Source organism: Syngnathus leptorhynchus, unplaced genomic scaffold (assembly GCF_054491065.1).
Source record: "Syngnathus leptorhynchus isolate UIUO unplaced genomic scaffold, UIUO_Slep HiC_scaffold_369, whole genome shotgun sequence".
Lineage (NCBI taxonomy): Eukaryota > Metazoa > Chordata > Actinopteri > Syngnathiformes > Syngnathidae > Syngnathus > Syngnathus leptorhynchus.
In genome coordinates, this window is record NW_028232326.1 from 11,565 (window position 1) to 20,000 (window position 8,436).

Genomic DNA, 8,436 nt, shown 5'->3' on the forward strand with positions numbered 1-8,436 from the left:
TGGTTCTTTTTACACTTCCAGCTGGAGCTCGGGAGCGGCTTTTTGCACAAGAACACGCCGTGTTAGGCTTCCAGGACCTCGGCTAAGCAATTTTAACGGGTCGCCCGGTTCTTTTTTTTATCCAGCCCGGTTCTTTTTTTATCCAGCCCGTTCTTTTTACACTTCCAGCTGGAGCTCGGGAGCGGCTTTTTGCACAAGATCACGCCGTGTTAGGCTTCCAGGACCTCGGCTAAGCAATTTTAACGGGTCGCCCGGTTCTTTTTTGATCCAGCCCGGTTCTTTTTTTTATCCAGCCTGGTTCTTTTTACACTTCCAGCTGGAGCTCGGGAGCGGCTTTTTGCACCAAGAACACGCCGTGTTAGGCTTCCAGGACCTCGGCTAAGCAATTTTAACGGGTCGCCCGGTTCTTTTTTTTATCCAGCCCGGTTCTTTTTTTATCCAGCCCGGTTCTTTTTACACTTCCAGCTGGAGCTCGGGAGCGGCTTTTTGCACAAGATCACGCCGTGTTAGGCTTCCAGGACCTCGGCTAAGCAATTTTAACGGGTCGCCCGGTTCTTTTTTGATCCAGCCCGGTTCTTTTTTTTTATCCAGCCCGGTTCTTTTTACACTTCCAGCTGGAGCTTGGGAGCGGCTTTTTGCACAAGAACACGCCGTGTTAGGCTTCCAGGACCTCGGCTAAGCAATTTTAACGGGTCGCCCGGTTCTTTTTTTGATCCAGCCCGGTTCTTTTTTTATCCAGCCCGGTTCTTTTTACACTTCCAGCTGGAGCTCGGGAGCGGCTTTTTGCACAAGATCACGCCGGGTTAGGCTTCCAGGACCTCGGCTAAGCAATTTTAACGGGTCGCCCGGTTCTTTTTTGATCCAGCCCGGTTCTTTTTTTATCCAGCCCGGTTCTTTTTACACTTCCAGCTGGAGCTCGGGGAGCGGTTTTTTGCACAAGATCACGCCGTGTTAGGCTTCCAGGGACCTCGGCTAAGCAATTTTAACGGGTCGCCCGGTTCTTTTTGATCCAGCCCGGTTCTTTTTTTTATCCAGCCCGGTTCTTTTCACACTTCCAGCTGGAGCTCGGCAGCGGCTATTTGCACAAGATCACGCCGGGTTAGGCTTCCAGGACCTCGGCTAAGCAATTTTAACGGGTCGCCCGGTTCTTTTTTGATCCAGCCCGGTTCTTTTTTTTATCCAGCCCGGTTCTTTTTACACTTCCAGCTGGAGCTCGGGAGCGGCTTTTTGCACAAGATCACGCCGTGTTAGGCTTCCAGGACCTCGGCTAAGCAATTTTAACGGGTCGCCCGGTTCTTTTTTGATCCAGCCCGGTTCTTTTTTTATCCAGCCCGGTTCTTTTTACACTTCCAGCTGGAGCTCGGGAGCGGTTTTTTGCACAAGATCACGCCGTGTTAGGCTTCCAGGACCTCGGCTAAGCAATTTTAACGGGCCGCCCGGTTCTTTTTTGATCCAGCCCGGTTCTTTTTTGATCCAGCCCGGTTCTTTTTCCACTTCCAGCTGGAGCTCAGCAGCGGCTTTTTGCACAAGATCACGCCGGGTTAGGCTTCCAGGACCTCGGCTAAGCAATTTTAACGGGTCGCCCGGTTCTTTTTTGATCCAGCCGGTTCTTTTTTTATCCAGCCCGGTTCTTTTTACACTTCCAGCTGGAGCTCGGGAGCGGTTTTTTGCACAAGATCACGCCGTGTTAGGCTTCCAGGACCTCGGCTAAGCAATTTTAACGGGCCGCCCGGTTCTTTTTTGATCCAGCCCGGTTCTTTTTTGATCCAGCCCGGTTCTTTTTCCACTTCCAGCTGGAGCTCAGCAGCGGCTTTTTGCACAAGATCACGCCGGGTTAGGCTTCCAGGACCTCGGCTAAGCACTTCTAACGGGTCGCCCGGTTCTTTTTTTGAACCAGCCCGGTTCTTTTTACACTTCCAGCTGGAGCTCAGCAGCGGCTTTTGCACAAGATCACGCCGGGTTAGGGTTCCAGGACCTCGGCTAAGCAATTTTAACGGGCCGCCCGGTTCTTTTTTTGATCCAGCCCGGTTCTTTTTACACTTCCAGCTGGAGCTCAGCAGCGGCTTTTTGCACAAGATCACGCCGGGTTAGGCTTCCAGGACCTCGCCTAAGCACTTCTAACGGGCCCTGGTCCACCCCTGCCAGCGCATTTCAAAACTTGGCATTAATTTCGACCTAAGAGACGAAGTCTGATTTTTTTCTACCACTTGGGCGGCCTTTTTGCACCCAGAACACCCGCACCGGCACCATAAATTCGAAGGGTGCCGAGTGCGTCGGCGCAGATTCTGCGACGGAGTGACACTTCCCTCTTGTGGACATTCGGCGGTAGGTGAAATGCGCACTCGTCTTCTCTTTTCTTTTCCTTCCAGTGAAACTTTGGCAACATTCTGCGAGCTGCTGGCTTCCAGAACCTCGGCCAAGCAGGTGGAGGATTTTTTTCCACTTCCAGCTGGAGGTGAGGAGGGACTTTTTGGGCAAGATCACGCCGACTTAGCAAGCAAGGTGGAAGTGCCAGCATGCTCCGTGGCTGGAAGTGTGGATGTGCCAGCACCCTCCCTGCCTATGGAAGTGTGGAGCTCCAGCACCCTCCCTGCCTATGGAAGTGTGGAGCTCCAGCACCCTCCCTGCCTATGGAAGTGTGGAGCTCCAGCACCCTCCCTGCCTATGGAAGTGTGGAGCTCCAGCACCCTCCCTGCCTATGGAAGTGTGGAGCTCCAGCACCCTCCCTGCCTATGGAAGTGTGGAGCTCCAGCACCCTCCCTGCCTATGGAAGTGTGGAGCTCCAGCACCCTCCCTGCCTATGGAAGTGTGGAGCTCCAGCACCCTCCCTGCCTATGGAAGTGTGGAGCTCCAGCACCCTCCCTGCCTATGGAAGTGTGGAGCTCCAGCACCCTCCCTGCCTATGGAAGTGTGGAGCTCCAGCACCCTCCCTGCCTATGGAAGTGTGGAGCTCCAGCACCCTCCCTGCCTATGGAAGTGTGGAGCTCCAGCACCCTCCCTGCCTATGGAAGTGTGGAGCTCCAGCACCCTCCCTGCCTATGAAGTGTGAGCTCCAGCACCCTCCCTGCCTATGGAAGTGTGGAGCTCCAGCACCCTCCCTGCCTATGGAAGTGTGGAGCTCCAGCACCCTCCCTGCCTATGGAAGTGTGGAGCTCCAGCACCCTCCCTGCCTATGGAAGTGTGGAGCTCCAGCACCCTCCCTGCCTATGGAAGTGTGGAGCTCCAGCACCCTCCCTGCCTATGGAAGTGTGGAGCTCCAGCACCCTCCCTGCCTATGGAAGTGTGGAGCTCCAGCACCCTCCCTGCCTATGGAAGTGTGGAGCTCCAGCACCCTCCCTGCCTATGGAAGTGTGGAGCTCCAGCACCCTCCCTGCCTATGGAAGTGTGGAGCTCCAGCACCCTCCCTGCCTATGGAAGTGTGGAGCTCCAGCACCCTCCCTGCCTATGGAAGTGTGGAGCTCCAGCACCCTCCCTGCCTATGGAAGTGTGGAGCTCCAGCACCCTCCCTGCCTATGGAAGTGTGGAGCTCCAGCACCCTCCTGCCTATGGAAGTGTGGAGCTCCAGCACCCTCCCTGCCTATGGAAGTGTGGAGCTCCAGCACCCTCCCTGCCTATGGAAGTGTGGAGCTCCAGCACCCTCCCTGCCTATGGAAGTGTGGAGCTCCAGCACCCTCCCTGCCTATGGAAGTGTGGAGCTCCAGCACCCTCCCTGCCTATGGAAGTGTGGAGCTCCAGCACCCTCCCTGCCTATGGAAGTGTGGAGCTCCAGCACCCTCCCTGCCTATGGAAGTGTGGAGCTCCAGCACCCTCCCTGCCTATGGAAGTGTGGAGCTCCAGCACCCTCCCTGCCTATGGAAGTGTGGAGCTCCAGCACCCTCCCTGCCTATGGAAGTGTGGAGCTCCAGCACCCTCCCTGCCTATGGAAGTGTGGAGCTCCAGCACCCTCCCTGCCTATGGAAGTGTGGAGCTCCAGCACCCTCCCTGCCTATGGAAGTGTGGAGCTCCAGCACCCTCCCTGCCTATGGAAGTGTGGAGCTCCAGCACCCTCCCTGCCTATGGAAGTGTGGAGCTCCAGCACCCTCCCTGCCTATGGAAGTGTGGAGCTCCAGCACCCTCCCTGCCTATGGAAGTGTGGAGCTCCAGCACCCTCCCTGCCTATGGAAGTGTGGAGCTCCAGCACCCTCCCTGCCTATGGAAGTGTGGAGCTCCAGCACCCTCCCTGCCTATGGAAGTGTGGAGCTCCAGCACCCTCCCTGCCTATGGAAGTGTGGAGCTCCAGCACCCTCCCTGCCTATGGAAGTGTGGAGCTCCAGCACCCTCCCTGCCTATGGAAGTGTGAGCTCCAGCACCCTCCCTGCCTATGGAAGTGTGGAGCTCCAGCACCCTCCCTGCCTATGGAAGTGTGGAGCTCCAGCACCCTCCCTGCCTATGGAAGTGTGGAGCTCCAGCACCCTCCCTGCCTATGGAAGTGTGGAGCTCCAGCACCTCACCTGCCTATGGAAGTGTGGAGCTCCAGCACCCTCCCTGCCTATGGAAGTGTGGAGCTCCAGCACCCTCCCTGCCTATGGAAGTGTGGAGCTCCAGCACCCTCCGTGCCTATGGAAGTGTGGAGCTCCAGCACCCTCCCTGCCTATGGAAGTGTGGCGCTCCAGCACCCTCCGTGCCTGGAGCTATGGAAGTATGGAGCTCCAGCACCCTCCGTGCCTATGGAAGTGTGGAGCTCCAGCACCCTCCGTGCCTGGAGCTATGGAAGTGTGGAGCTCCAGCACCCTCCGTGCCTAGGGAAGTGTGGAGCTCCAGCACCCTCCGTGCCTATGGAAGAGCCACCTCCGCGGGCATGCTGCTCAACCACGCCGGCCCAGAGTTCCAGCCGCTCGGCTACACTCTCTCACAAGCCCCGCCTGGAGCTCCCCAGCCCGCCCCTGGTACCTCAACTACCGAGGCCAGCCGCTCGACCAGGCCGGCCCAGAGTTCCAGCCGCTCGGATAAGCTCTGTCACTCTCCCGCTAAGCAGCCACCGGTAACGGGGAAATGTCGCCGCCTTGTGGACACGCCGTTGTAAATGAATGGGCTTTCGCACTTAGTGCAATTTTCGCCAGCTCCGTGGCTGCAAGTATGGAGCTATGGAGCTATGGAGCCACCAGACAGGCTGGAGCTCTGGAGCTATGGAAGTATGGAGCTCTGGAGCTATGGAGCTATGGAGCTATGGAGCTCTGGGGCTATGGAGCTATGGAGCTATGGAGCTCTGGAGCTCTGGTGCTATGGAGCTATGGCGCTCTGGAAGTATGGAGCTATGGAGCTATGGAGCTATGGAGCTATGGAAGTCTGGAGCTATGGAAGTATGGAGCTATGGAAGTATGGAGCTATGGAGCTATGGAGCTATGGAGCTATGGAGCTATGGAGCCACCAGCCAGCACCCTCCGTGGCTGGATCAATGGAAGTGTTTTAGGTACCAGGCAGCCAAAGGGCCGAGGCCTCACGCTCGACCACGCCGGCGCAGAGTTCCAGCCGCTCGGATAAGCTCTGTCACTCACCCGCCGCGCAGCCACCGGTAACGGGGAAATGTCGCCGCCTTGTGGACACGCCGTTGTAAATGAATGGGCTTTCGCACTTAGTGCAATTTTCGCCAACTCTCTGACTGGAGCTATGGAAGTATGGAGCTATGGAGCCACCAGCCACCCAGGCTGGAGCTATGGAGCTCTGGAGCTATGGAGCTCTGGTGCTATGGAAGTATGGAGCTATGGAGCTATGGAAGTATGGCGCTATGGAGCTATGGAGCTCTGGAAGTATGGAGCTATGGAGCTCTGGAGGTATGGAGCTATGGAGCCCTGGAGCCCTGGAGCTATGGAGCCCTGGAGCCCTGGAGCTATGGAGCCCTGGAGCTATGGAGCTATGGAGCCCTGGAGCTATGGAGCCCTGGAGCTATGGAGCTATGGAGCTCTGGTGCTATGGAGCTATGGAGCTCTGGTGCTATGGAGCTATGGAGCTCTGGTGCTATGGAGCTATGGAGCTCTGGTGCTATGGAGCTATGGAGCTCTGGTGCTATGGAGCTCTGGAGCTCTGGTGCTATGGAGCTATGGAGCTCTGGTGCTATGGAGCTCTGGAGCTCTGGTGCTATGGAGCTCTGGAGCTCTGGTGCTATGGAGCTATGGAGCTCTGGTGCTATGGAGCTATGGAGCTCTGGTGCTATGGAGCTATGGAGCTCTGGTGCTATGGAGCTATGGAGCTATGGAGCCACCAGCCAGCACCCTCCGTGGCTGGATCAATGGAAGTGTTTTAGGTACCAGGCAGCCAAAGGGCCGGGGCCTCACGCTCGACCACGCCGGCGCAGAGTTCCAGCCGCTCGGATAAGCTCTGTCACTCACCCGCCGCGCAGCCACCGGTAACGGGGAAATGTCGCCGCCTGGCGGACACGCCGTTGTAAATGAATGGGCTTTCGCACTTAGTGCAATTTTAGCCAACTCCGTGGCTGCAAGTATGGAAGTATGGAGCTATGGAGCCACCAGCCAGCACCCTCCGCGGCTGGAGCTATGGAAGTATGGAGCTATGGAGCTATGGAGCTCTGGAAGTATGGAGCTATGGAGCTCTGGAGGTATGGAGCTATGGAGCCCTGGAGCCCTGGAGCTATGGAGCCCTGGAGCTATGGAGCTATGGAGCCCTGGAGCTATGGAGCCCTGGAGCTATGGAGCTATGGAGCTCTGGTGCTATGGAGCTATGGAGCTCTGGTGCTATGGAGCTATGGAGCTCTGGTGCTATGGAGCTATGGAGCTCTGGTGCTATGGAGCTATGGAGCTCTGGTGCTATGGAGCTATGGAGCTCTGGTGCTATGGAGCTATGGAGCTCTGGTGCTATGGAGCTATGGAGCTCTGGTGCTATGGAGCTATGGAGCTCTGGTGCTATGGAGCTATGGAGCTCTGGTGCTATGGAGCTATGGAGCTATGGAGCTCTGGTGCTATGGAGCTATGGAGCTCTGGTGCTATGGAGCTATGGAGCTCTGGTGCTATGGAGCTATGGAGCTCTGGTGCTATGGAGCTCTGGTGCTATGGAGCTCTGGTGCTATGGAGCTATGGAGCTCTGGTGCTATGGAGCTCTGGAGCTCTGGAGGTATGGAGCTATGGAGCTATGGAGCCACCAGCCAGCACCCTCCGTGGCTGGATCAATGGAAGTGTTTTAGGTACCAGGCAGCCAAAGGGCCGAGGCCTCACGCTCGACCACGCCGGCGCAGAGTTCCAGCCGCTCGGATAAGCTCTGTCACTCACCCGCCGCGCAGCCACCGGTAACGGGGAAATGTCGCCGCCTTGTGGACACGCCGTTGTAAATGAATGGGCTTTCGCACTTAGTGCAATTTTAGCACACTCTCTGACTGGAGCTATGGAAGTATGGAGCTATGGAGCCACCAGCCACCCAGGCTGGAGCTATGGAGCTATGGAGCTCTGGTGCTATGGAGCTATGGAGCTCTGGTGCTATGGAGCTATGGAGCTCTGGTGCTATGGAGCTATGGAGCTCTGGTGCTATGGAGCTATGGAGCTCTGGTGCTATGGAGCTATGGAGCTCTGGTGCTATGGAGCTATGGAGCTCTGGTGCTATGGAGCTCTGGAGCTCTGGAGGTATGGAGCTATGGAGCTATGGAGCCACCAGCCAGCACCCTCCGTGGCTGGATCAATGGAAGTGTTTTAGGTACCAGGCAGCCAAAGGGCCGGGGCCTCACGCTCGACCACGCCGGCGCAGAGTTCCAGCCGCTCGGATAAGCTCTGTCACTCACCCGCCGCGCAGCCACCGGTAACGGGGAAATGTCGCCGCCTGGCGGACACGCCGTTGTAAATGAATGGGCTTTCGCACTTAGTGCAATTTTAGCCAACTCCGTGGCTGCAAGTATGGAAGTATGGAGCTATGGAGCCACCAGCCAGCACCCTCCGCGGCTGGAGCTATGGAAGTATGGAGCTATGGAGCTCTGGGGCTATGGAAGTATGGAGCTCTGGGGCTATGGAGCTCCGGGGCTATGGAGCTCCGGGGCTATGGAGCTCCGGGGCTATGGAGCTCCGGGGCTATGGAGCTCTGGAGCTCCGGGGCTATGGAGCTCCGGGGCTATGGAGCTCCGGGGCTATGGAGCTCTGGAGCTATGGAAGTATGGATGATCCAGCACCCTCCGTGGCTGACCGCTGGTGCTCGGGGCCGGTGAACTCGGCACCCGCCGGAGGCGGGTGCCTCGGTGACCGCTGTCGCTTGGGGCCAGTGAACTCGGCACCCGCCTTCGGCGGGTGCCTCGGTGACCGGTTGTCGCTTGGGGCCAGTGAACTCGGCACCCGCCTTCGGCGGGTGCCTCGGTGACCGGTTGTCGCTTGGGGCCGGTGAACTCGGCACCCGCCTTCGGCGGGTGCCTCGGTGACCGGTTGTCGCTTGGGGCCGGTGAACTCGGCACCCGCCTTCGGCGGGTGC